The sequence below is a fragment of the Cervus elaphus genome, chromosome 11 (assembly GCF_910594005.1).
Source record: "Cervus elaphus chromosome 11, mCerEla1.1, whole genome shotgun sequence".
Lineage (NCBI taxonomy): Eukaryota > Metazoa > Chordata > Mammalia > Artiodactyla > Cervidae > Cervus > Cervus elaphus.
In genome coordinates, this window is record NC_057825.1 from 63,180,731 (window position 1) to 63,207,682 (window position 26,952).

Sequence of the window (26,952 nt, forward strand, 5' to 3'; positions counted from 1 at the left end):
TTCGATCCCTGGGTTAGGAAGATCCCCTGGAGAAGGGAAAGGCTACCCATGCCAGTATTCTGGCATGGAGAATTCCATAGACTGTATAGTCCATGGGGTCGCAAAGAGTTGGACACGACTGAGCGACTTTCACTTTTCAGACAATTCACAAAGAACTACAAATTTCAATAAATTTAAGAAATTCATTCAACATCCGCAGTAATCAAGAAAGTTCAAGTTACAAAACAATGAAATGTCTTTTTTTAATCTTTTGGATTGGGATATTTTTCATTCCAACACCTACTATTTAAAAGAGGGAGAGAAAGAGACCTCTGAAACACTGCCATTAGGAATGCAAACTGGTATAACATTTCTGGAAGGCAATTTAGCAACGCATGCACAAAGTTCTAAAATGTGCATATTTTTATCTAGCAAATGCATGTTTAGTAATATGTTCAAAGGGTAAGTGTGAAAAGATATAATGTCCTTCTAAAATGGAAGACCTAAGGGTCCAACGAGTCCTTAAATTAATTATACTGCAGCTATTACATATGAATTCCAGAATAAATAATCGTAATGTACTAAGAAAATGTTTGTTCTCTTAAGAAAATAAAAAGTTATGAAGTAGAATAAGCACTATTTTCTTAACTTTGGAAGAATAAAAGGTATATAAACACAAGAGGAAGACAGGGTGTTCATTGAAATGTAGCAGAAATTCTTTGTAGGGGGTTGATTTTAAGTGCTTTTCTAACATCATTTTCAGGTCTTTTTTTTTTTTTTCTAATTTCTTTAAAATTTCTTTTTTAGAATTTCTTTAATGAGTGTTATGGGCAATTTTATATGTCAACTCAGCTAGGCTATTGTGACCAGTTTTGGTCAAACACTAGTCTAGATATTGCTGTGAAGGTATTTTTTTAAAAATATGATTAATATATATAATTCATAGGCTTCAAATAAAGCAGATTACTCTCCATAATGCGTGTGGGCCTCATCCAATCAGTTGAAGAGCAAAGACTATGGTTTCTCTAAGAAAAAAGTTCTTTCTCAAGACTGAAATGTAGAAAACCTGCCTGACTTACCAGTCTGCCTGGCCTGCCCTGTGGATTTTGGACTCAAGGTAGCAACATCAGTTCCTGCCTGAGTTTCCAGCCTGCTAGTTCACCCTACAAGTTTCAGAAGTTCCAGTACCTACAATGATGTGAGACAATTCCATAAAATAAATCTCTCTTCATCTCCCACTCTCTCTATATATATGCATGTGTGTGTGTGTGTGTCCCCTATTGGTCTGTTTCTCCAGAGGACCCTGACCAATGTAATGAGCAGGTACTAGTTTTAACATAAGAAAAATAAATAAATAAATAAATAAGTAGGCAGACCTTCAAAAATTAAACAAATTGGAAATAAGGAAAAAAAGAAATAAATTCTCTTGTAGATAAAGCAACACAGCCAAGAAAAAAATCCTATTTTTCTACTTAATTATTTAAGGGTCACTGTCTATCATGCATGGGGTGGACAAAGCTCTGAAGAAAAATGTTATATTAGTCCTGAATAATCACATCTCTACCATCTCTTTTACATGGAATGACAAAATGTGTCACTTGTCTGCTATTTACAGGTGTAAATTTTAATAATTTATACCATATAACCATTTGCTGATAAGATAAACTGCAGTCCTGAAGGTATTTCACTTGAAAAATAAGACACATTTTCCATTTTGTCATCTTTTCATATTAATATTTGTTAGCCTATCATGCTAATTAATAAATGTAGCATACAGTGTAAGTCTCGGGTTTTTTTCTCTAATTTTGTTTAATTTATCAAATGGAAAATAATCTAGCAAAGAGTCATTAATTTAATTTCTTCTGAGAGGGAATCATTACTTGATATGTTAAATTTTCAACAATGCAGCTTCAAAACATCTGTAGCCATGGAAAATTTTTATAGTTTTAATTGAACATCTGTGCATTTTAATTGATTAATTTGAAGAAAATACAGGAGAAAAGAAAGAACAGTAGGTAATATGAATTTAACAAACCACTTTTCTGTTTTCTCTGTCTCTTAGTTAATGATTTTTCAGTATAAACAAAACATGAGATTATCAAACAAATTAAATAATTCTCATGACTATATAAATATATTCATACTGATTGAGCAGAGTAGACTAGTATTTTACACTAGGATTGTTTTCAATCAAAAAGATGGACAGGGATACATATGCGAACATATAAAGTGTTTATTAGGTTCCGGTCCCTGTGCAACATGCTGCAGCAAGTCACTTACAACACCCTAATGATGGAAACATTCTCTAAAACCCCAACCACCACTGCTGCCACTACAGACACTTAAGGATCAAAAAGCTGGGGATATTTCACTCATTTTTGCAGCACCAAAAGTTTACCCTTCCCAGTATTTCTTCTTTCTTATAAATGTATAGCTTTCTTATTAACTCCTATTTTTTTAATATGTCACCCATTTCACTATGAAAATTTAGTTTTGGCATGCATGGCATAGCTCTGGATTTATCTGATTTTTCTTCATTTGTTTTGTTTATTTTTCACTTGTTTGTTTGTTTGTCAGTACTTGGAGAGAATGTGGCTCCAGAACAATATACTACCTATGAAAAGAACTAAGAAAAACCTATCCAGGTAAAATAACCACACAATTCTTGGAGACATTGTCTTAAGAATCACTAGGCGAGTTTGCTTCCAGTTATCCTTGTTATTAACAGGTAGGCATTGTACTTTTAAGTAAGATCTAAAGATATTTTTATCAACACCATTCAAAAACCAAAAGAAAGGATGAAGAAAACGGATGCACAGATAGGTGAAAGAAAAGCATTGTCAAGAGGTGAAACAAACACAAATGTCTCTTTTCTTTTCAAATGTAAAAGTTCTAAAAATTCTGCACAACTCTGAACAAAAATACTAATTGTGGTAGTAAGATTTAACAGTGTATCTATCAGTTAGGTTAAGTTCAATCGCTCAGTCGTGTCCGACACTTTGCGACCCCATGAACCGCAGCACGCCAGGCCTCCCTGTCTATCACCAACCCCCGGAGTCAACCCAAACCCATGTCCATTGAGTTGGTGATGCCATCCAACCATCTCATCCTCTGTCGTCCCCTTCTCCTCCTGCCCTCAATTTTTTCCAGCATCAGGGTCTTTTCAAATGAATCAGCTCTTCACATCAGGTGGCCAAAGTACTGGAGTTTCAGCTTAAACATCAGTCCTATCAATGAACACCCAGGATTGATCTCCTTTAGGATGGACTAGTTGGATCTCCTTGCAGTCCAAGGGACTCTCAAGAGTCTTCTCCAACACCACAGTTCAAAAGCATCAGTTCTTCAGTGCTCAGCTTTCTTTATAGTCCAACTCTCACATCCATACATGACCACTGGAAAACCCAAAGCCTTGACTAGACAGACCTTGGTTGACAAAGCAATGTCTCTGCTTTTTAATATGCTGTCTAGGTTGGTCATAACTTTCCTTCCAAAGAGTAAGCATTTTTTACTTTCATGGCAACAATCACCATCTGCAGTGATTTTGGAGTCCAAAAAAATAGTCAGGCACTGTTTCCACTGTTTCCCCATCTATTTGCCATGAAGTGATGGGACCGGATGCCATGATCTTAGTTTTCTGAATGTTGAGTTTTAAGCTAACTTTTTCACTGTCCTCCTTCACTTTCATCAAGAGGCTCTTTAGTTCTTCTTCCCTTTCTGCCATAAAGGTGATGTAATCTGCATATCTGAGGTTATTGATATTTCTCCTTGCAATCTTGATTCTAGCTTGTGCTTCTTCCAGCCCAGGGTTTCTCATGATGTACTCTGCATATAAGTTAAATAAACAGGGTGACAATATATAGCCTTGATGTACTCCTTTTCCTATTTGGAACCAGTCTGTTGTTCCATGTCCAGTTCTAACTGTTGCTTCCTGACCTGCATACAGGTTTCTCAAGAGGCAGGTCAGGTGGTCTGGTATTCCCATCTCTTTCAGAATTTTCAACAGTTTATTGAGATCCACACAGTCAAAGGCTTTGGCATAGTCAATAAAGCAGAAATAGATGTTTTTCTGGAACTGTCTTTCTTTTTCAACGATCCAGCAGATGTTGGCAATTTGATCTCTGGCCCCTCTGCCTTTTCTAAAACCAGCTTGAATATCTGGAAGTTCACAGTTCATGTATTGCTGAAGCCTGGCTTGGAGAATTTTGAGCATTACTGTACTAGCATGTGAGATGAGTGTAATTGTGCACCTTATGACTACACAGTAGAAGTGAGAAACAGATTTAAAGGACTAGATCTAACAGACAGACTGCCTGATGAACTATGAACAGAGGTTCGTGACACTGTACAGGAGACAGGAATCAAGACCATCCCCAAGAAAAAGAAATGCAAAAAAGCAAAATGGCTTTCTTAGGAGGCCTTACAAATAGCTGTGAAAAGAAGAGAAGTGAAAAGCAAAGGAGAAAAGGAAAGATTTACCCATTTGAATGCAGAGTTCCAAAGAACAGCAAGGAGAGATAGGAAAGCCTTCCTCAGTGATCAATGCAAAGAAATAGAGGAAAAAAATAGAATGAGAAAGACTAGAGATCTCTTCAAGAAAATTAGAGATACCAAGAGAACATTTCATGCAAAGATGGGCTCAATAAAGGACAGAAATGGTATGGACCTATGAGAAGCAGAAGATATTAAGAAGAGGTAGCAAGAATACACAGAAGAACTGTACAAAAAAGATCTTCACAACCAGGATAATCACGATGGTGTGATCACTCACCTAGAGCCAGGCATCCTGGAATGTGAAATCAAGTGGGTCATAGGAAGCGTCACTACGAACAAAGCTAGTGGAGGTGATGGAATTCCAGTTGAGCTATTTCAAATCCTGGAAGATGATGCTGTGAAAGTGCTGCATTCACTATTCCAGCAAATTTGGAAAACTCAGCAGTGGCCACAGGACTGGAAAAGGTCAATTTTCATTCCAATCCCAAAAAAAGGCAATGCCAAAGAATGCTCAAACTACTGCACAATTGCATTCATCTCACACGCTAGTAAAGTGCATTTACAGTAATTTAGAAATCAATCTAATTTACACTTTAAGTAAGATGCTACTGTTTTTTCTTTCTGTGTTAGAAAAATTTCTCGAGGGAAATATGTCCACTTTAGAAGCTGATCTGTTTCCTAAGCACTTTTAAAACCACATGAGCAGTCATGCCAGGCAGGGCAGTGTTTACTTGTAGTAGTCACTCACTTCATGTCTTAAAGTACTTTGAGCACTTCCTATCTAGAAGGCAAATGTGCTCATTACAGATTAGTCTAATGCATCCATTAAGGAAGGAAATAATGACTAGGTATCTGGCAATATGTTTTAGCTACTGATTCTCTACTTACTTGAGTATAACACAAAAGTATTCACTTCACAATAGTTCATCACAACCTAACCTGCAAACAAATTATTTTCTTTTACTTGTTGATATCCCTGCTATGATTATCCCTATGTAAACCCCCCATCCTGACCTCAATCCACATTCCCAGCATTTTTATTATTAAACACATTTATCAATTCTTACCACAATTTTTTAAGAATTCATAACCAGCAGGCAACTTAGTGGCTCAGATGGTAAAGAATCTGCCCCCATTGCAGAAGACCTGGGTTTGATTCCTGAGTTGGGAAGATCTCCTAAGAAGGAAATGGCTACCCACTCCAGTGGGAGAAGTCCATGGACAGAGAAGCCTGGTGGGCTACAGTCCACGGGGTCGCAAAGAGTCGGACACAACTGAGTGACTAAAACTTTCACATAGATAGACATTCAATATCATTTTTAAAGATAATTATTACCTGTGATGAGAGAGAAAACTATTCCCCAGAATTCCTTTCAGGATGAGCATGGTCTTTGTTGAAAGTAACTCTTTAATAAACTAGAACAGAACTAGAGACAAGAATGACAGTGAATGTGAACACAAGTTTTCTTAATGAAACCTGCCTTTACCTCAAGTGAATGGGGAGAGAATTAAAGAGTAGAAAAGAAACTGTCAACAGACCCTAAAGACTACATGATGTGACTTCTCCTCCACGACAACACATACATGTACATGCATAAAATGATGAAATGCTTAAAAGCAATGGATGTTTTTGGTGTGTGTGAAAACTGAAGAAGCACTGGGGTTTGGTTTTGACTGTCCTGGGCTGCATGGGATAGTAACTCAGAGTCAGGAGCATGAAGATTCAGAAAAAGTGAGATACAAGAATGCATCATGTGGAGAGAAGCTTATTTATTATCCCAGGAGGTGCAATTGGTCTCCATGAGTCAGGATATCTTATGTCACTGGTTACACAGCTACAGAACAAGAGCTGAATTCCAGACTTGACAAGTACTTGGCAGGAATACTGTAGAGGAGATATAACTTTCAAACAAGGAGCTAGCCTTCATGACCTTTCCAGAGTAGAAAGCTTATGTCTCTACAACTATATCTATAGTTGAGAAACATGATTAGCAAATTAGCCTTCTAATTATACTTTAGTACTAACCAAATAGCTGCGCTGTGCTGTGGTAAGTTGTTTCAGTCGTGTCCAACTCTGTGCGATTGTAGCCTGCCAGGCTCCTCTGTCTATGGGATTCTCAAATCCAAATGCTTAGAGCAAGGCTCATTTTACAGAAAGATACTCATTATTTTGCCTTCTGGTTCTAGAACAAAATTGTACAAAATGCAAACACTCCCTATCCGTGCTCCATAGCTGTGACTATTAGAATTTCATCTCTGCCACACAGCACAATTACCAAATATAATCTTATTAAAGTCTAGAATGGAAGGATGGAGATCCACATTCCCAAGTGAATTTTGGCAATAAGCACATCTTGCTCACATCTTAGATACAGAAAGCTATAGGATCAAAATATTCACATAATCAAAGACTACTTTTATTTCACTTTTCCCAGTGGTTATGTGTTTATGTTTTATAGAAAAGATGGATTTTTACCATGAAAATGTATGGTGAGGGCAACAGAACAACATGCAGTATAAATAAGAGGTTAGTCATATCAAAAGCAAAAACTACAAACTATTGTGCTGAATTACTAAATGGAAAGTATGGAGAAAATGTGAGAAATGTTGAGAAAGGGACTGTGCTAAATTCTCACCTCAATGAATACTGAGAATATCTGAAATACTCTCATCAGTATTTGGTGTAATGAAAATGTCTCAGTCTAAAATGTCATCAAGAGGTAGAGTTTCTGACCAACACTATATAACCATTGTTATCATACTGAGATAATATGATCGTAGTGAAAAGCAAGAGACAAGACATGCTAGTTAACATGCAAGCATTTTTGTCCAATTTTGTCATATAAAATAAATTATACCAGGAACTTTGAAATACTGAAAATACTTCATGAGCTTCCATTACAATCTTCATTATCAGAAACCTCAATATCTAAATAACAGCTATAGTTCTTACTGTTCTTTACATTTATTTTTAAAGAACTGAAAATTAAATTCAAATATTAAAAAAAGTAATTGTACAATTAAAGGTGCAGTGAACCTCCTAATTTCATCGATATAGCAGACAAGATAAGCTCTTTCTGCTACAAATGTCTAGAAATGCTGTATGAAACACAACAAACAACCTTTTTTTTTTTTTTTTCAGCTGTGCCATTGCAGGTAGGATCTTAGCTGCCTGACCAGGGATTGAACCCATGCCCCCTGCAGTGGAAGTGCAGAGTCCTAACCACTAGATCGCCAGTGAATTCCCCAAACATCCTTTTAATACATAATTGAGCAAGAAAGTTAACCAAGTATGCAGTGCCAGAACTGGAGAAAAACCTAAAAACTAGAACAGAAAGCTCATGCCCAACCCTGGGAAGGGTTATATGGAGGTCAGCATGGAGCTGTTTCTTGGAAATACGGGGCCTTGGTTTTTAACACACACTGACAGAAAGAGGAGAAAGGGCCCTAAGCTTCAGAAGAAAGGCTGTAGCTACAACAATACTAGGCAAGTTAAGACTTCAATTCAAAAAGTATTACCGGAAATAAAAAGGGGCACTAGATAATGAACCAAAGATCAATTTATCAAGAAGTCCTGGCATGACAAATTGTATGTACCTAGTAAGCAGAGCTTTGAAGTACCAAAAACAAACCCTGAGAAAAACAGAGAAATATACATGGTCTTAAAATTGTAGATTTTGACACCTCTTTCAATAACTGACAGAGCAAGTAGACAAAATTCTATAAGGATATGTAATTTAGGTCTTCCATAGTTGATGCAATTAACATTTGTAGAATATCATTCTTTTTATGTATACAGTGGACCATAAATAAATCTAAATAAATTTTAAAGTATTGAAATCTTACAGAGCAGTTTTTCTGACATAGGATTAAAACCTGGAATCACTAAAAATAAAGTAGCCAAAAACTCACTAAATATTTAAAAATTAAATAATACACTGCTTTGACCTGTGGATCAAAGAAAAAATCACCAAAAGAAATTAGAAAATATTCAAACTGAATACTAATGACAATCCAACATATCAATAGTTGTAGTACATGGCTTAAAACTGAAAGTGAAGTCGCTTAGTCGTGTCCAACTCTTTGTGACCCCCACGGACTGTAGCCTGACACACTCCTGTGTCCATGGGATTTCTCAAGCAAGAATACTGGAGGGGGTCACCATTTCCTTCTCCAGGAGATCTTCACAACCCAGGGACTGAACCCAGCTCTCCTGCATTACAGGCAGACTGCTTGCCATCTGAGCAACCAGAGAAGTCCCTAGTACATGCTTTAGGCAGTGGTTAAAAAGAAACTGAAAGTATTTAGAAAGGCACAAAAATAGTTATAAAATCAGTGATCCAAGTTTCTATCTTGCTGTGCTTGTACTTAGCTGCTCAGTCATATTAGAAAAAGAAGGTAATTGAATTAAACCCAAGTAGAAAGAAGAAAATTTAAAAGATGAAGGCAATAATTAATAAAATAGAAAAATAATAAGTCACAGAAAAAAGTGACAAACCCAAATATAATTTTTAAAGGATAATAAAATTGATAAACCTATCAAAACTGATTAAGAAAAAGAGAATACAAAATACCAATATCAGAAGTGAAAGTGGGAATATTTCTATAAATTCTACAGATAATAGATGTTTATTAAGGAGGTCATGGAATTCCAGTTGAGTTATTTCAAATCCTAAAAGATGATGCTGTGAAAGTGCTGCACTCAATATGGCAGCAAATTTGGAAAACTCAGCAATGGTCACAAGACTGGAAAAGGTCAGTTTTCATTCCAATCTCAAAGAAAGGCAGTGCCAAAGAATGCTCAAATTACCGCACAATTACACTCACCTCACATGCTAGTACAGTAATGCTCAAAATTCTCCAAGCCAGGCTTCAGCAATACATGAACCGTGAACTTCCAGATGTTCAAGCTGGTTTTAGAAAAGGGAGAGGAGCCAGAGATCAAATTGCCAACATCCGCTGGATTATTGAAAAAGAAAGACAGTTCCAGAAAAACATCTATTTCTGCTTTATTGACTATGCCAAAGCCTTTGACTGTGTGGATCTCAATAAACTGTTGAAAATTCTGAAAGAGATGGGGATACCAGACCACCTGACCTGCCTCTTGAGAAACCTGTATGCAGGTCAGGAAGCAACAGTTAGAACTGGACATGGAACAACAGACTGGTTGCAAATAGGAAAAGGAGTACGTCAAGGCTATATATTGTCACCCTGTTTATTTAACTTATATGCAGAGTACATCATGAGAAACCCTGGGCTGGAAGAAGCACAAGCTAGAATTAAGATTGCAAGGAGAAATATCAGTAACCTCAGATATGCAGATTACATCACCTTTATGGCAGAAAGGGAAGAAGAACTAAAGAGCCTCTTGATGACAGTGAAGGAGGAGAGTGAAAAAGTTGGCTTAAAACTCAACATTCAGAAAACTAAGATCATGGCATCTGGTCCCATCACTTCATGGCAAATAGATGGGGAAACAGTGGAAAGAGTGGCCGACTTTATTTTTTTGGACTCCAAAATCACTGCAGATGGTGACTGCAGCCATGAAATTAAAAGACGCTTACTCCTTGGAAGGAAAGTTATGACCAACCTAGACAGCATATTAAAAAGCAGAGGTTATTTTGCCAACAAAAGTCAAGGCTATGGTTTTTCCAGTAGTCATGTATGATGTGAGAGTTGGACTATAAAGAAAGCTGAGCACCGAAGAATTGATGCTTTTGAACTACGGTGTTGGAGAAGACTCTTAAGAGTCCCTTGGAAAAAAAAAAAAAGAGTCCCTTGGACTGCAAGGAGATCCAACCAGTCCATCCTAAAGATCAGTCCTGAGTGTTCACTGGAAAGGACAGATGCTGAAGCTGAAACTCCAATACTCTGGCCACCTGATACGAAGAGCTGACTCATTGGAAAAGATCCTGATGCTGCGAAAGATGAAGGCAGGAGGAGAAGGGGATGACAGAGGATGAGATGGTTGAATGGCATCACCAACTCAATGGACATGAGTTTGGGTGGACTCCAGGAATTGGTGATGGACCGTGAGGCCTGGCGTGCTGCAGTCCGTGGGGTCGCAAAGAGTTGGACATGACTGAGTGACTGAACTGAACTGAATGGAAGGAAATATTAGGTATGAATATATGCTTAAAAATTCAAGAATTTATATAAAATGGTTAAATTTCTTATAAAATACAATTTTCCAAAAGTGACACTAAAGAAATAAAATCTGCATAGCCCCATAGTAACTAAAAAAATTAATATTTTTACTGAAACCTTTCCAACAAAGAGAACTCCAAACCCAGCTGGTTTAAATGGTGAATGGTGCCAAATATTTTTATAAGAAGTTGTAACTATCTTATACAAATTCTTTTTATAAATAAGTGAAGAGATATTCTAACTCATTTTATGAACCAAGAGAATTTTGATATCAAAAGCTGATAAGGATATTCTCAGGAAAAAAATAAAAACAAAACCACAACACTCCAGACTGATACTTATCATGAATAAACACACAAGAATCCGTTACAACACATTAGCAAACTGAATCCAACAAATATATTAAAAAGATACATCATAATCAAGTGGGTATGATAATATCTCATAAGGTGGCGCAGTGGTAGAATCTGCCTGTCAACGCAGGAGAAGCAAGAGACAGGAGTTTAATCCTTGGGTCAGAAAGATCCCTGGAGAAGGAAATGGAAACCCACTCCAGTGTTCTTGCCTGGAAAATCCCATGGACAGAAGAGCCTGGTCAGCTACAGAGAATGGGGTCGCAAAGATTTGGACATGATTAAGCACACACGCACATAAGTAACACACTGAAGGCCAGTTTCAAATTTGAAAATAAGACAATAAAATTCATCATCTTTACAGAACAAGAAAGAAGAAACATACCATCATCCAATAGATGTAGGGAGAAAAAATTGACAAAACATAACATCTGTTCACAACAAAAACTCTCAGGAAACTATGGAGAAAAGGGAACTATCTCAATCTGAGACTGGGTAACAGCTAAAAACTCACAACTAGGATCACATTTCATAAGAAGTACTCAACATTTTCTAAGACTGTAACAAAAGACAAAGGTTTCTCATCTCACTACTGCATTTTACTTGAGGATCTATATAATGTAATAAGACAAGATAAAGAAATAAAAAGCATAAAATTGGAATGAGTTAGGTAAAATAGTCTTTGTCTAGATAACATAATTGTACACATATAAAATTTTATAATACAGCTACTAAGTAAGTTTAACAAGGTCTTAGGATATAGTTTAAAAATTAATTGTTCTATGTACATACAGCAAACAGCAATAAAATTAATTTCAAAAAAGCAATGCAGTTAATAATAGCAATACAAGTGATTCCCCTAGGATTACTCCTCAGATTAATTATTTTCCAACAGCTAGCATCAAACATAATACAATGACAGTATACAGAGAAATCTGGAAGTACAAGCAGATATAAAAAATAAGGAATTATAAACTATTTTTATATTTTTTCATTTTGTCCAACTATATTTTCTAATTTTCCCAAATAAGTAACACATATGAAGAGAAAGTAGTTATCAATCTTCAAAATTCTAATAATCAAAATAGCCAAGTGATTTCATCATTTATCATGAGTAAGCTTATTTCCCAAAATTATTGACTAATGTATCAAGATTTAATATATCAACTTTAGAAATTTAAATGACAACATAATTGTTAATTATAGGTTATTGGATTAAACATTACAAATATTTAAATACTCTCTGTGGTCAGAAACATTATTATAAGATCTTTTCATAAATTAATAGTAAAGGAGATAATATTCAAAATATTAATCAATTAAACATTAGAATATCAGTGTGTATATTTTCTTATGTTATTCACATACTTATTAAGTATCAACAGTGTAGAAGTATTATTCTGAGTAGGAAAATAGAGTGCCAGGCCTGTCATAAATATTTCACACGTATGGTATCCTTTATTCCCCACAACATAGTCTGAGCTGACATTAACACAGTCTCCATTTTCACTTGGAAAACTGAGCCACACAGGATGAAGCAATTGTGAAATCCCAGAGCAGTGGACATCAGTGGCAGGATCCAAGCCGAGTGAATCTGATCCCAGAGCCTGAACCACCATGCTGAACACAGTGCTCAAGGATAAATGAGACAAAAATATTTGTGTTCTCATGAAGTTTATATGTTAGAAGTGGAATACAGAAAATCAGCAAATAAAGAATAAAGTAATCAGATAGTGACAATCAGTGGAGAAAAAAAGAAGCAGAGAGACCAGAGGGCTTCTGCAGTGGGATAAGTGGGGGTGGCAGCTTACTTAGGCTTAGAGGCTAAGGTGGGGAAGGAATCAGGTATTTTCCAGAGACACACCCAGCAGGACTTCCTGGTTGACTGTGATGGGTGAAGAAAGAGAGGAAGAAAGGATGATAACTAAGTTTTGGCTTAAGCAATTTCACACGGTGGTGATACTTACTGAAATAAGAATGACAAGAATAAGATGGCCTCAGGGGGAAAAAAAATCAAGCTAGGTTTTGGATGCTTGTTTACATGGAAATTAAACAAGCCATGAAATTAAAAGACATTTGCTCCTTTGGAAGAAAAGCTATGATCAACCTAGAAAGCATATTAAAAAGCAGAGACATTACTTTGTCAACAAAGTTCCATCTAGTCAAAGCTATGGTTTTTCCAGTAGTCATGTATGGATGTGAGAGTTGGACTATAAAGAAAGTTGAGTGCCAAAGAATTGATGCTTTTGAACTGTGGTGTTGAAGACTCCTGAGAATCCCTTGGACTGCAAGGAGATCCAACTTGTCAATCCTAAAGGAAATCAGTCCTCAATATTCATTGGAAGGACTGATGCTGAAGCTGAAACTCCAATCCTTTGGCCACTTGATGCGAAGAACTGACAGTGGAAAAGACCCTGATGCTGGGAAAGATTGAAGGCGGGAGGAGATGGGGACGACAGAGGATGAGATGGTTGGATGGCATCACCGACTGGATGGACATGAGTTTGAGTAAACTCCAGGAGTTTGTGATAGACAGGAAGACCTGGCATGCTGCAGTCCATGGGGTCGCAAAGAGTTGGACACAAGTGAGTGACTGAACTGAACTGAACTTACATGGAAGGTAAGATGTCAAATAGGTAGTTGGATAAGTGAGCTGAAGGGCCAGGAAAGGAGTCACAATGGAGATGAGAAGTCTGGAGCCATCAGTGTCTAAAATGGACTCTAGAGCCTCTGGACTGGATGAATACACAAGGGAGTGTAGGTGGAGCAAGCAGGGAGCTAGAAGCCCATGCCCCTGGGCATGCTGGCAAATAGGACTCAGCAGGGGAGAGCTGAAGGAGGGAAGCCCGGGAAGAAGTAGTCCCAGTGACCGGAGCAAACTAAAAGGAGCAATCAGCCAAAGATGAGTGATAATTTTAGAGATACACAAGGAAGGAGAAGGTTCATGTGGGTGGAACTCTTTCTCAAGCGATGAGCTAAGGGGAGCCGTATCTTACTTTAGACCAATAATATGTTCTTGTAAACTTGTATAAATTTAAATAACTTATTCTCACAGAAAAGCCTGACACCTTTAAGAACACTAACATAATTTTATGAAGATAAACATCTTTTATGAATGAAGAGTACATTTCTTAATCAAATGAGTAAACCAAGATTCTCATACATTAGCTTGCTTAAGGCAGGATTTAATATGTAGTATACCAAATCATGGGGAAGATTACCTTAAGGCTTGAACTCAATTTCAGATGCCATCAAAAATAAACTCTATTTGGGTTATATTAGATAGCATCACTGACTCAATATATATGAATTTGAGCAAACTCTGGGAGATAGTGGAGGGCAGGGAAGCCTGGTGTGCTGCAATCCATGGGGTAGCAAAGAGTCAGACATGACTTAATAACTGAACAGCAAAGGACTATATTTACCTTCTAGAGTTCACATAAAGATTTTCACAATAATAGTTGCTGTTAATTAAACACTTGCTTTATATTAATTTAACCCTCACCAGATCTTATGAATTAAACACTTTTATTATATCCAATTTTTTTTTTTTAAAGATGAGGAATTTTGACCATAAGACAGGTAGAAGTGACTTTCCCAGTATCAGCTAGAATTCCACACTGGTCATTCCTAGAAACTCAGTCCTTATACTGGTGACACAATTAAATACCTCTGGACTCCTTTAAACCTCTTACTAAAGTTTGTTCCTTCCTTCCTTTTCTCTTCTATCCAAACTCATCCTGCCATTAGAGACAGACATGAAAACCAAGGTAAAAGTAACAAGAAAAGAATTAAGGAGATAGTCACAGATCATCAAGGCTGAAAACTCAGCTAAAAGGGTGACTATAATTGAGTTTTTGAGTTTCCTGGCAGCACCAGCAAAAAGGAAGACACCTTAGATTACAAAATTTCTAGTATCTAATAAAAGGAAACATACCAATTAGCCGAGAGACCTTTTTGGTCCCCATCCTTAAATCCAACAGCATTTCTTACATGTGTTTATTTTAGGGAAAAATGAACCATATAAGATCAGAGACTTCAAGAGCAAATCCTCCAAAGATAAAGAAATATTCTTCATCTGGCTGTACTTAGAATTTTCCATTAAAATGTGGTCAACAGCTCGCATTCTCTAGTATAATACTTTTGTATGGTTCCCAGTCATCTCAGCTTTTTAAAACTTTAATAGGTATCCAGTGACTTAAGAACCATGACCTGAACTTTTAGAACTGTCATATGGGCTCAAGAGAAACAAGATCTATTATATATTCTGTATAAATGGCCTATATCACATTTCTCAGAGGTAGCAGCATCTCTGTGAAACAGAATCTTGGCAAAAATTTCAACACACTGCTTGCCCCCAGCTCCAATTTAGGTCCCTTCACAAGCAAACTGCCATGGGTTTTAACTAATGAAAAACCAGTTTGTTTTTAGAAAACATCCTCATTATCAGCTAATATAACAGAAATGACCAGGAAGAGCATGATTTAATATGGATTAAACATGAATAAAACTCAGAAGCTTTCTTCTTGTTGAATTAGATAATCAAAACTATTAAACAGCATTTCAAAATGCTTTTCATAATCCTGGGACCATTAATGTCATGTTCAAATCACTGTGGATTTTTGTTGTTGTTGTTGTTTTTACTATTCATAGGGATACAATGAGTCATTGGCACATTTCCAGTGCAAGATGCATTTGAATAATACATGACATGCCCTTTAGCTAGCATCATGGTGCCAGATTTAAAACAAGGTAAGAAGTTTCCTCCATGTACACTTGCAGTGTTCAGCTGTTCATAATCTATAGCGTTAACAATTTATCATCAAACCCAGTGACTTGCTGCCAACTTATCAAAGTGGCCACTGGATGCATATGATCAAGTCTGAGCATCTGGCTCTCCTCTGTTCCTGACATTAGCACAGACAACAGAATCAGTGGACTATTGAATGCAATTACAGTAAGCGAGACAGACAATAAAGATTGATAGCGCCTTCTCTTTTTATCACACACAAAACTAGTGGGGGTTAAAGCTTTGCCTTGAGCTGCCTTCATTTAACAATGATTGAAAATATGCAATTGTGTTGGTAAAACACTGTAGCCTGTACCACTTCATTTACTGGACACATTATCAAATTAAATGAAAAGTGAACTGCCAAAAGCAACAGTTATTATATATTAATGATGAATATTTACTTAGCATTGTTCACAAATCATACAGAGAACAGAATCCTTCTTGTTATCTTCTTTGCAGGTTACAGTTGAGTAGGCTTAACATTTCTATGTTTACGTTAAGTCTTCTGTCTACAAATCTCTAAATACAGACTTGCACGATTGGTTTTGTGACTAGCCATGTGATTACAATGTGTAATTAATAAAATGCTCAAATTGTATATGAATCCTAATTATTGAAGCGCTTTCTCCCCCTTTATGATAATTCTCATTCTTGTAGCTATTCTTGTAGCAAGAGAAACTTAGCCAGGGGTACATGTTGTAAGCAAGAGGTTAGGAACTTCAGCTTCATGAGCTTCCGAAATGTGGAATGTGAAAAAGGATCTCAAGATAGATACAGACAAGACACAAAGTTATACTTTATTTTGTCTCCAAAGAGCACTACTGTAGTAGCCTTTGGAGGATATAACAGTCCAGTCATCATTTGACCTCCAAGATAAGAAATACACAAAGGTAAAAGGCAATGGAACTAGTGACCGCACAAGGGAAAATTGATCCTATGCCATAGTTGAGACAGGAGGAAACTGCATCCTTAAGCAAACTTCAATAGATCTGGGAATACAAAAATAAGTGTCTCATTGCTAAGTGGACAAACATTTGGTGTGCACACTGGCGTGTCAGAAAGACATGACGGCAGGCAGACATGATTGTAAGTTATGTAGATTAATTCAATATTCTTTGAAAAAGACACACATCTGGCTCTTCCTTTCCAATGAGAGATACAGGAAAAGAGGGCGCTCATATATGAAAAGTAATCTTGTCTCTTTTCTAAGAGCTCAATAACCTGAGAAAGTGACATATTTCAAACAAAAAAGAAAATAAGAAGGGGTAAGAACAAAGAGGTGGAGAATGAGTCACGGGTTTACTAAAACCACTCCACTGGTTATTCTGTAAGCAATTAAATACATAGTCAGAAGTGTTGAGTTTAGAATTAGAGCAGCAAACATATGTAGTTAATATAAATAGCAGCATGAGGTATAGGATATTCAGCAAGTGTGGAAAACTCACCAAAGTAATAGCATCACCACACAGTAGATGGAGAATCTGGAAGTAAAAAGCAACTGAATCAGTATTCATGAAATGGAAAGGAAACAATTATGTTCTCCAGAATTTACCTGGAAGCAAAATCTAAGTGAAATCAGTCTTTCTGAGCACATTTAAATTCTAAGGTCCATGTTGCCTTGAAATTGTTTAGAGATATGTAACCTTTGTGGGTTCCTCTCAAACGCAGTTGACTACCAGGTTTATCTCAGGAGCTTTGTAAAGTGCCCATCTCTGGGTCCCAATCTTTGAGATTTTTATTCAATATACTTTGGGTGGAGCATAATGTACTCACTACATTAGTGAGAATATATGGAAAATAAAGTATGAAAAAACTTAAAGAAAACCTATCATCTGTAAAGCCACCATTTCTGTGACCCATCTTTTTATTCATGTCTATCTTTTCATCTATGAATGTAGAATTTTTCAAGTCAATAATATTTTCAATAACTTTAGGGAGTCACTTTACAAATATATAAATTAAAAAACATATGTTTATAGCTAAAAATCAGTACATGCTGTATCAATGCAAATAAAAATATGAAAGAATGTTCCTGCTATCCTTCAGCATCTGTTCTCACAGAGTTAGTTATTGTTAAATACAGATGTATCTTTACAATCTTTATTTTAGTCTTTACCACATCATTTACAGTGAGATTGTGTCCCAGCCTCTCCCACCCTTTCGTGCGGTTTTCTTGTCATTTGCCCAATGTGGCATCATCACTCAGCCAGCCTGTAAGGTTTTTTGTTTTGTTTTTTTTTTAAGAGAGAATTGTTTCATAGGTAGCTGTAAACTCAGTGTGTCTATGGGAGGAAGTGAGTTCAGAATCTTCCTATGTCACTCTTTTGAGCCTCTTATCCTTTATGTATTCATTTCAAATTGAGTTGTGTCTGTATTTTACATGATCAAAATCGGACTACATATATTGTTCTGTGAATTGACTTTTTCATTTTATGTAATTCTGATTTATATATAGATCTATCCAAATCTATTTTTCTTATTGTTTAGCTATATAGTATTTCATAGTATAAATTATCATAATTATTTGTAGCCTTTACTGTACTTTTACTATTGTTCCTAACTTATTAGTTTTACCAAAATGGTAAAGAATCTACCTGCACTGCGGGAGACCTGGGTTTGATCCCTAGGCTGGGAAGATCCCCTGGAGGAGGGCTTGGCATCCCACTCCAGTATTCTTGCCTGGAGAATCCCCATGGACAGAGAAGCCTGGCAGGCTACAGTCCATGAGGTTGCAAGGAGTCAGACACAACTGAGTGACTAAGCACATATACATATATATATATATATGTATTTTTATTTACATGAAGTTGTTTTGCACTATAGATTAGAAATGGAATTTCTGTATCAAAGGTATGTGAACTTAAAATTTTCATGGATCCTGAAAATTTGTCCTTCCAAAAAACTCTATCATTTTCTACTCTCATCCACAGAAATTACAAGAGGGCCCATTTCTCCACAACTCACTGATGCTAAATATTTTTCATTGCTTAATATTTTACCAATATATTGCATTTAAAATGATGTCTCACTCTTAATTTTCATTCTCAGCTTCATTTCACATGTTTATTAGCCATGCTCATTTCTTCTAAGAATTGCCTGTTTATATCCTATATGTATTTTTATACTGTGAGATTTATCTTTTTCTTATTACTTTCTAAAAAGCTAACTTTCAATTTTGTATAATGTAAATACACAGAGGCTTTTTTATTACTTAGAATATTCTTTCCCAATTGATAAGCATAAAAAATTATCTCATATTTTTATGATGTCTAAAGTTTAGATTTTTAATATCTCTGGAATTTATTTTTATGTACAATCTGAAAATATGCTTTTATTTAAAAAAAAAAAACTCTCCCATGATTCTTTATACCATCCAAATACAGCAATCACTGCCATAGATTGCAATGGAGTCATGGTTTGCATCCTGGCAAACCTTTTGACTGCATTATTTATCTGTAAACTTGAGATAATAAAACATCTCAAGGATTGTGGCAAAATTAAATGACAAGAAAGACAAGAGCCTAGCATGGTGTCGCCCACAGAGTAAATGCTCAATCAACATCAGCTGTTAGTTTCATTAGCATTACTACTTTAACATAGCTCAAACACCTGGTTTTTGTATTCAATTCAAAGTGTCTTTCTACTTCCCAAATTTCCCTCAAAACTAAGGGCTGTGTCTTGATGAATGTTTTCATAGGAAAATTTCCTTCATGGAGCCAAGAGTTTCTTAAGGAAATGCCAATTTGAAAATGATGGGTACTTTGATTTTGTTGGTCATCGTGCAATTTCTAAAGTGGTCGAGTCCCGAGGGCTGTAAGAGCCAAGTGCTGGCTGGTGCACATGGATTACAGTGTAGGATTTCGAGAGCTGCTGGCCATACTTGCAGAATCAAAGAACATGTCTGGCACATAACTATGTATTTATAAAAGACTTGTGGGTAACGTCTGTCACACAGCCCAGTCATGAATGTCTGGTGGCCCCTGATGTGTCTAGAACTCTTGCACAGGGAGGCTGAGCCACTATCTCCAATGACAGATGGAGGGCCTGGTGGCTTGTCCCTGGGAGAGACCAGAGGACATACGCCTGGTCTGTGTCCCTCATGTTGCACAAGCAGAGGCTCTCCAGGGGAAAAAAGGCCAGGTTTCTGAAAAGCCTCATACTATTGGAAGATGTCAGTCCCCTTTTTCCGTTGTCCTTCTGATTCATTACTCTCCTTTTCTGCCAAGGATCTTTGGGAAGGACAAAAGGTGACATTAAAGCCTGCTCCTGCTTTATGCACACTTTTTGAGTCCAACTCTCTATCAAAGTCCACTTAGAAACTGTTACAAAGAATTGCTCCTAGCTCCACCTCTAAAAGCAGGATCAAAGTCTGTAATCAGAGAAGATTCAAGAAAGGTATTAAATTTGTCCAGTAACAGTGCTCAGTGTAGCATTTTATAAGTATCTGTGGTTATTATGATTTTCAGATATATAATATTAAATATTTATACATAAATAATATTATTAGTGAAAGTTGCTCAGTCGTGTCCAACTCTTTGCAACCACATGGACTATACAGTCCATGGAATTCTCCAGACCAGAATACTGGAATGGGTAGCCATTCCTTTCTCCAGGGGATCTTTCCAACCCAGGGATTGAACCCAGGTCCGTTGCATTGCAGGCAGATTCTTTACTAGATAAATATTTATCGAACACTGTTTTAGTCTCTTAGGGGAACTAAATGTAGACTGGGTGGATTAATAAACAGAAATTTATTTCTCATAGTTCCAGAGACTAGAAGTTGGAGATCAAAGTCCAGGCAGATTTAGTGTCTAGTGAGGACCCAATTCCTGGATTGTAATGAGCCACTTTCTAGCTTATGTCTTCATACAGCCTTTCCTCTGTGACACTCCTTGAGAGAGAAATCTCTCTCTCTGCTTTTAAGGGCACTAATCCTATCATAAAGGTCCAACTCTTATGATCTAATCTAAACCTAACTACCTCCCAAAGGCCCCACCTCTTAACACCATCATATTGGGGGTTAGGGCCTCAACACATGAATTTGGGAAAGACAAAAATATTCAGTTCATAACTATAGTTACCCTGAGACAGGCAACATGCTAGGCACTTTACATGCATTATCTCAGTTATCCTCCCATCCTTTGAGACAGTTCTATTTACTATCCACCACATACAGAGGAGAAATCAGTGGGAGACACAGGGTGGCTAAGAACCAGGCTGAAGGTCACAGTTAGTACATAGTGGAGCAGACTCAAAAACCTGCCCTCTTAACCTCCAGGTCTGCCCTGCTGCTGTTCTTGCATGGAAAAGAGAGGACTTCCCTTTTTTAAAAATTCAAGCAAGATTTGTTTTCTTAAATAAGCTTTTCTCTCTCTCCAGCCCTCACTTCTTAAAACAACAAAATACAACCTCTTATGTTAGTTGTAATAAATTACTTTCAATCAGTTATAATAAAAATGCATAAGACAATGAAGGTTGGGTAAACTAATCTCTAAATAAGCTCACAGAAATAAATGAAAAAAATGATCATTTAAATATCAAATGTACTGGGAGTCTAGTTGTCATACACTGAACTGAGTGCTCCCAAATTTATACACCTAAGTCCTAAAGTTTTCAGAATATACTCACATTTGGAAATAAGGTCTTTAAAAGAGTGATTAAGTTAAAATGAATACTTTAAGGTGGGCGCTGATCCAATACAGGAAGCCCAGGTAGTGCAGGGGTAAAGAATCTGCCTGACAATTCAGTAGATGCAGGAGACATAGGTTTGGTCCCTGGGTCAGGAAGATCCCTTAGAGTAGGAAATGACAACCCACTCCAGTATTCTTGCCTGGAAAAGCCAAGGACAGAGGAGACTGGCAGGATATAGTCCATGTCAAGAGTCATCCTGTTGTCAGAGTTGGACAGGACTGAGTACTAATCCAGTGTGTCTGGTGTCCTTTTAAGAAAACGAAATTTAGACACAAAAAGACAACCCACACATGCACGATCAGAGGGACAATCACGTGAGGACCCAGGGAGAAGACGGCCGTCTACAAGCCAAGGAGGGAGGCCTCAGAAGAAAGCAAGTCTGCCGACTCCTTGATCTCAGATCTCCAGCCTCCAAAGCTGGTGAGAAAACAAATCTTCACTGTCAAAGCCACCCAGTTTGTGTGGTATTTTGTTACGGCAGACCTAGCAAACTAACACCCGTATTTTTGTCAAAGAAACAGAGTGGACCAGAATGTAAGATTCACTGGGAATTTAACTCATGGCTTCTGCAGAGGCTACTATTAAGTTGCAAGAATTTAAAGGAGTAAAGTGGAAATCTGAAGGATACAAAAACAATCTTAAGCCTGGGGAAAATAACTATTTTCACTTGAAAATACCCTAATTTTCATAACCAGGATTTTTTAATTCCCCGGACATAGATACATAGATAGGCAGATATTTTTCTCCTTTTCTGCCTCTCTCTCCCTCTCTCTCTCTCCACTTCTGTTAAGACTTTATTCATCATCCCTTGTTTTACTTCTCCATAGGTTGGATAGGTGTGCTGATTAGGCTAGAAATATCAGACCATAGAGAAATGAGTTAACTAGAGACACAGTGTGAGGTTCTAAATGGTGAACTGCTCTTTAGCATCCAGTTCAGATTACATATTGGTTGAACAAGATAAGTAACAAGAAATCAACTCATTTCTTCTACTTGTGGTTTCCCACTCACATTACCTCATCACAGCAATGTCTCCTCTTTTGCCATCAGTCAATGGTGCTGGGAGCAAAATCAAACACTGACCTGTGCTGGAACGTTCTCCTCTGGATCACAGCCATATTCCCCGAGGAGCTGTGGGAACACTGGCTTTACTCCAGGAGAAGTCAGCCTCCCCTCATTGCTGCTCACTAATAACCTTTCCTCGCTTTTGTTTGGATCTTAATGACCTCAACCTTTCACAAGAGGTTTGTCTCCTTTTTTTTTTTTTTTTAATTTTTCAACAGGAACACAAAATGGCAAATAACCCAAAGAAATGAATATAATTTAGATGGAAAATAAAATCTATCTACCACTGTGTGCATGCAGCCTGTGCGTCTCATTGGCATGCACCAGATTGGACTAAATGGCAAGAATTTCCCAAGGGAAGATAATCTCCAGATACTGCTACAAAAGCTTTATTCCCCACACTCTGCAAATTATTTAATTTAAACACTGCTTGATATGACTCTCTGAGGAGAAGGGTGTTTTCCCAGATTCGTTTTTAATTTGTTGGTGTGTGTATATAGGCATGTGTGCATATAGAACCGGCTTCACAAATGCATTCACAGCTACAGAGACTAAGCACCAGCTTCTGATTACCAGAACCCGGGGCTGCAAATTACTGTTTAAAAGTAGGAAAATGATGAAATTCACATGTAATTTCTTCTCTCTTTTTTGGTGAGGAAAAAGGCAAAGGTTCAGTGTTCATATCCTAAGGTACCTGCTCCCAGACACTTGGGAGATAAAGCTAAATATTTTTTAAAAAATTGTGTGTGTGTCTGTGTACATGCACCACATGTACTAATTTCTCATAGTAGAAAATGGTCATATCTGTGGATGCACTTTACTAAAGCACAAGGAGCAATGCAAAGATGAATGAATTCATCTCCATCAGCATTGGGAAGTGCTGCATCATGGGTCAGAGAATAATTTATAGCATTCTTTTAATCCTTCTGCTTCTTCCACTAGCCTAACTTTTGCTTTTTGGCTACATATTAATCAGGAAGGGATATCCTCTGAAACAAAACCCTGAGTGTTTTATTATGTATTTTGCCAAATTTCGTCTCGAAAAATCTTGCCTTTTTAAAGAGTTTACAGGTCCCATTAAAGCAACCAAATGAATTTCTCCCCTAGACAGAATCTCTTTATGTAAGATTCCACAGAAGGGCTAACCCTGCCACAAATGCATACATGCACACATAGGGCCCACGCTGGAAACAGTCTTGTTATCCTGGCTAAACCAATTTAAAAGTAAATAAGCATTAAACAATAATTTCAATATTAACTTACTCTTCTTGCTTCTTCGTCGGAGCAAGCTAAAAGCGCGTGAACTTCCTTGCACCCTTTGCCCAGGCCTCCTGTAGAGCTCTCCCTATGTGGTACCCTCAGCACAGGTGAAGTGACCTCCTTCCTCCCACCAGCCTAGCTATTTATTGACATAAGCTTGCATTCTGGGGCATTATCAGCTTAATGCATAATTCAAAATCTTGTGCATGTGGCCTGCACTTTTGCCTTTTCCCCTGCATTCTAAATGAAAGATAAGAAGTATTTCCAAAGTAGGCACACAAAAGGATTCCTGAACATCCACAGAGCCCCGTCCCTGTGCCAGCCCTCCCTACCCCTGAGAAGACCGCTGGCTCTGCAGCTCCACACTGCTTGACATGACTCTGAGGAGAAGGGTGTTTTCCCAGATCCAATTTTAATTTGTTGGTGTGTATATAGAACCGGCCTCACAAATGCATTCACAGCTACAGAGACTAAGCACCAGCTTCAGATTAGCAAAAGGATGCTACACCCTCACAAGGATGCAGGGCTGAGAAGAAAACAATCCCAGGGATGGTCGGAAAGTGTATCCTGAGCAGAGAGACCTGAGAACCTTTGGGAAGAAGAGGTCTCTAGGAGTGGAAGAGTCACATTTATTACCTGGAGTCATGTTCTAGACCGGCAGCCAGATGTTTCCAGCAAAGCAATAGTTCCAAATCTCTGTAATTCAAAAACAGAAAAACTATCCTTAGAATCTTTATCTCCATCCTCCCCCCCACCCCCACCAGTGGGACAGGGGAAGCTTTGTGTGTGGTGGGAGCGGACAGAGGGCAGGGGGCAGGTGGAGAAGCTTTTCTCAGCACGTCTGAGGGAAGAACAGGGAAAGGCAGAAGGAAGACAGAGGGGAGGCCCAAAAGGGAAGAGAGAGAGGGAGGGATCAGGGTGCAAACTCACTGGGGGACATGACAAGGAGGAGAGAGAGGAGTCTGAGAAGGCTTTAGGATCAACTGTGTGAGAAGGTGAATTCAGTCAAAATCAGTTCAGGAGAAGTGGCTCCAGTGATTTTTCTCCCCCATACTGAATTGACTGCTTTCTGATTGAATTCATCAAATTAACTAGTTCTTTTTTTTTTAATGATGTATGAAATGTGAGAAAACAAATGGATAATCTAACTTGCAAATACACAGATCCAGGTAACCTGTATGTTCTGGTTTGAACACATTAACAAATTGGCCAGTATAAAGTCACATACATAAAGACAAGACAAACATATGCAAGCATATGGTTAAGTGAGGGGCAAGAAGGAATTTTTTCAAAGTGTCATCGCTGTTTCCCAACATATTCACAAGCATACTGTACAGTATGTTTGTGAACTAAGTATCTCAAAAATTGTCTTTTTGGAAAGCAGTTTATCCCTGATGGAGAAAGTATGCTGCATAAATGCACCAGCATCATTTATCAGCACCATTTTTTAAAAGTCAGGTTCACCACTCCTAATGCACTTTTGTCAAAGTCAGGACATGAGACTAAAAACCATAAGGTCACCAATATCATTTGGACTTATTACTAAATATGAGATTCTGGTAGATGCTTTTTACATGGCTTTTGAGTCCACCAAGCAATAACTCCTCCTTTTTTATAAACATAAGGATATGAATTATTAAAAAATTAAAGACATTTAGAATAATGGTCCTCTATACGCAAAGTATTTATTTCAACTTTCATCATTCATAGTTTATTGCATTGATTTTTTTTTCATCAGTTTACTTAGTATTAGGCTTCCACTGAACTCATCAATAAGAAATGAATTTTGGTAACTTTCAAATCCACTATATTATTTTTCCTTTTATTTGTAGTGAATTTTTCTTCTCTCAGTGGTATTACTGCAATAAGTCAGTCATTATTTCTTTATGTTTTCCTTTCTTTCTTTAGTATTTCATTTCCCTTTACAGAACATCTTGTGATCACAAAGAAAACAGAAACACTTATTTCTTTTAACAGTTGAAATTGCTGCAAGTGATTTAGCTGTCATTTAATTTGATTCCTCTCTTCTGTCTGTGGAGAAATATGTTTAATGTACTGGAAATTATGTTAATAAGAAAAAGCATTATCTCATTTAATGAAATAAATATACAAATATTTCAAAATAAAATAAAGAGGCAATCTTCACTGAGAAAAATGTCTCTTATGGTTTGCATAAAATAAACAAATGGGAAAAATTATGAATACATTGAAACACTGACAAAAATGATGCCTACATTCAAAAGGAGAGGGGAAGTTCAGTAACTGAATTAGCCACAATTTAATCAAATATTTGTTGTAAAACTCCAGGCACATATGAAGGATCAAATTATTAATTTTATATTTCTGATTACTGTAAGAAAGATCATTTTATTTCCCTGGAATGGACACTGGGTTTTTGAAAAGTTTTCTTTGTATTTTTTTCTCTTCTATTTCAGTTGGTCTTTCAGTGATTGCTACTGCTTGAATTAATAATTATCAGCAACTCATTGAAAATGTGACCCAACCCATGTAACTATAAGAAAGGTTAGAATTCCTTTGATTTTGCTAATCAAAACAGAGTCAATGAACTCGTTCCAAAGCTTTTATATATTAAAATTTATCTAACGCACAAAAAGGTTAAATAAATATTGTTAGTGATTTGAGCAAAACTTGAAGCAATTATGCAATAAAAGCATGACCACAGTAACAGAAACACATAATTAGCAATTTAATTACTGGCATGAAGACAAGCTAAAGATGTCAATAAAAAGAAATCTTTAGTGACAAGCCGATTTTATTCTCTTTACTGCAATTTGTGAGAAATATTCACCACCTGATGAGTAAAACATTTTTATACAAACTACCTAACCTTCCACAAACTGAAATACTCAATATAAAATATTTTTTATTTCATTTCATTGCATAGTGAATCAGTTTTTTTCCCATTTAGATTAGCACTTTCTCTTCTCTGAAAATACAATATTTCCAGTCAGCAAGTAAAGAGCATTATGCTTTTTTAAAATGAGTTAAAGTAGCAGGTGTTCTTTGTTTCAATTTCATTTTTTTTTCCAGCTTCAATAATGTGTTTGACAGAAATGCTTTCTTGTGTATGACATTCCAAATATTCTATCTTTTCTCATCTCCAAGTTTCAGCTGAGAAACACACATAAACCATGGATTGTTTTAAAAGGAGAT

At 36.9% G+C, this 26,952-nt stretch overlaps 1 long non-coding RNA gene across 2 annotated transcripts in view; it reads right to left on the reverse strand.

Annotated features, from left to right (window-relative positions):
* LOC122702799 overlaps positions 1-26,952 on the reverse strand; it is a 460,764-nt gene that overhangs the window by 199,996 nt on the left and 233,816 nt on the right. For both annotated transcript variants that reach the window (XR_006343335.1, XR_006343334.1), the window contains exons 3-4: positions 24,415-24,474; positions 17,208-17,243 (exon numbers count right to left, since the gene is read on the reverse strand). This is a non-coding gene — a long non-coding RNA (uncharacterized LOC122702799). The remainder of the gene's footprint in view (positions 1-17,207; positions 17,244-24,414; positions 24,475-26,952) is intronic.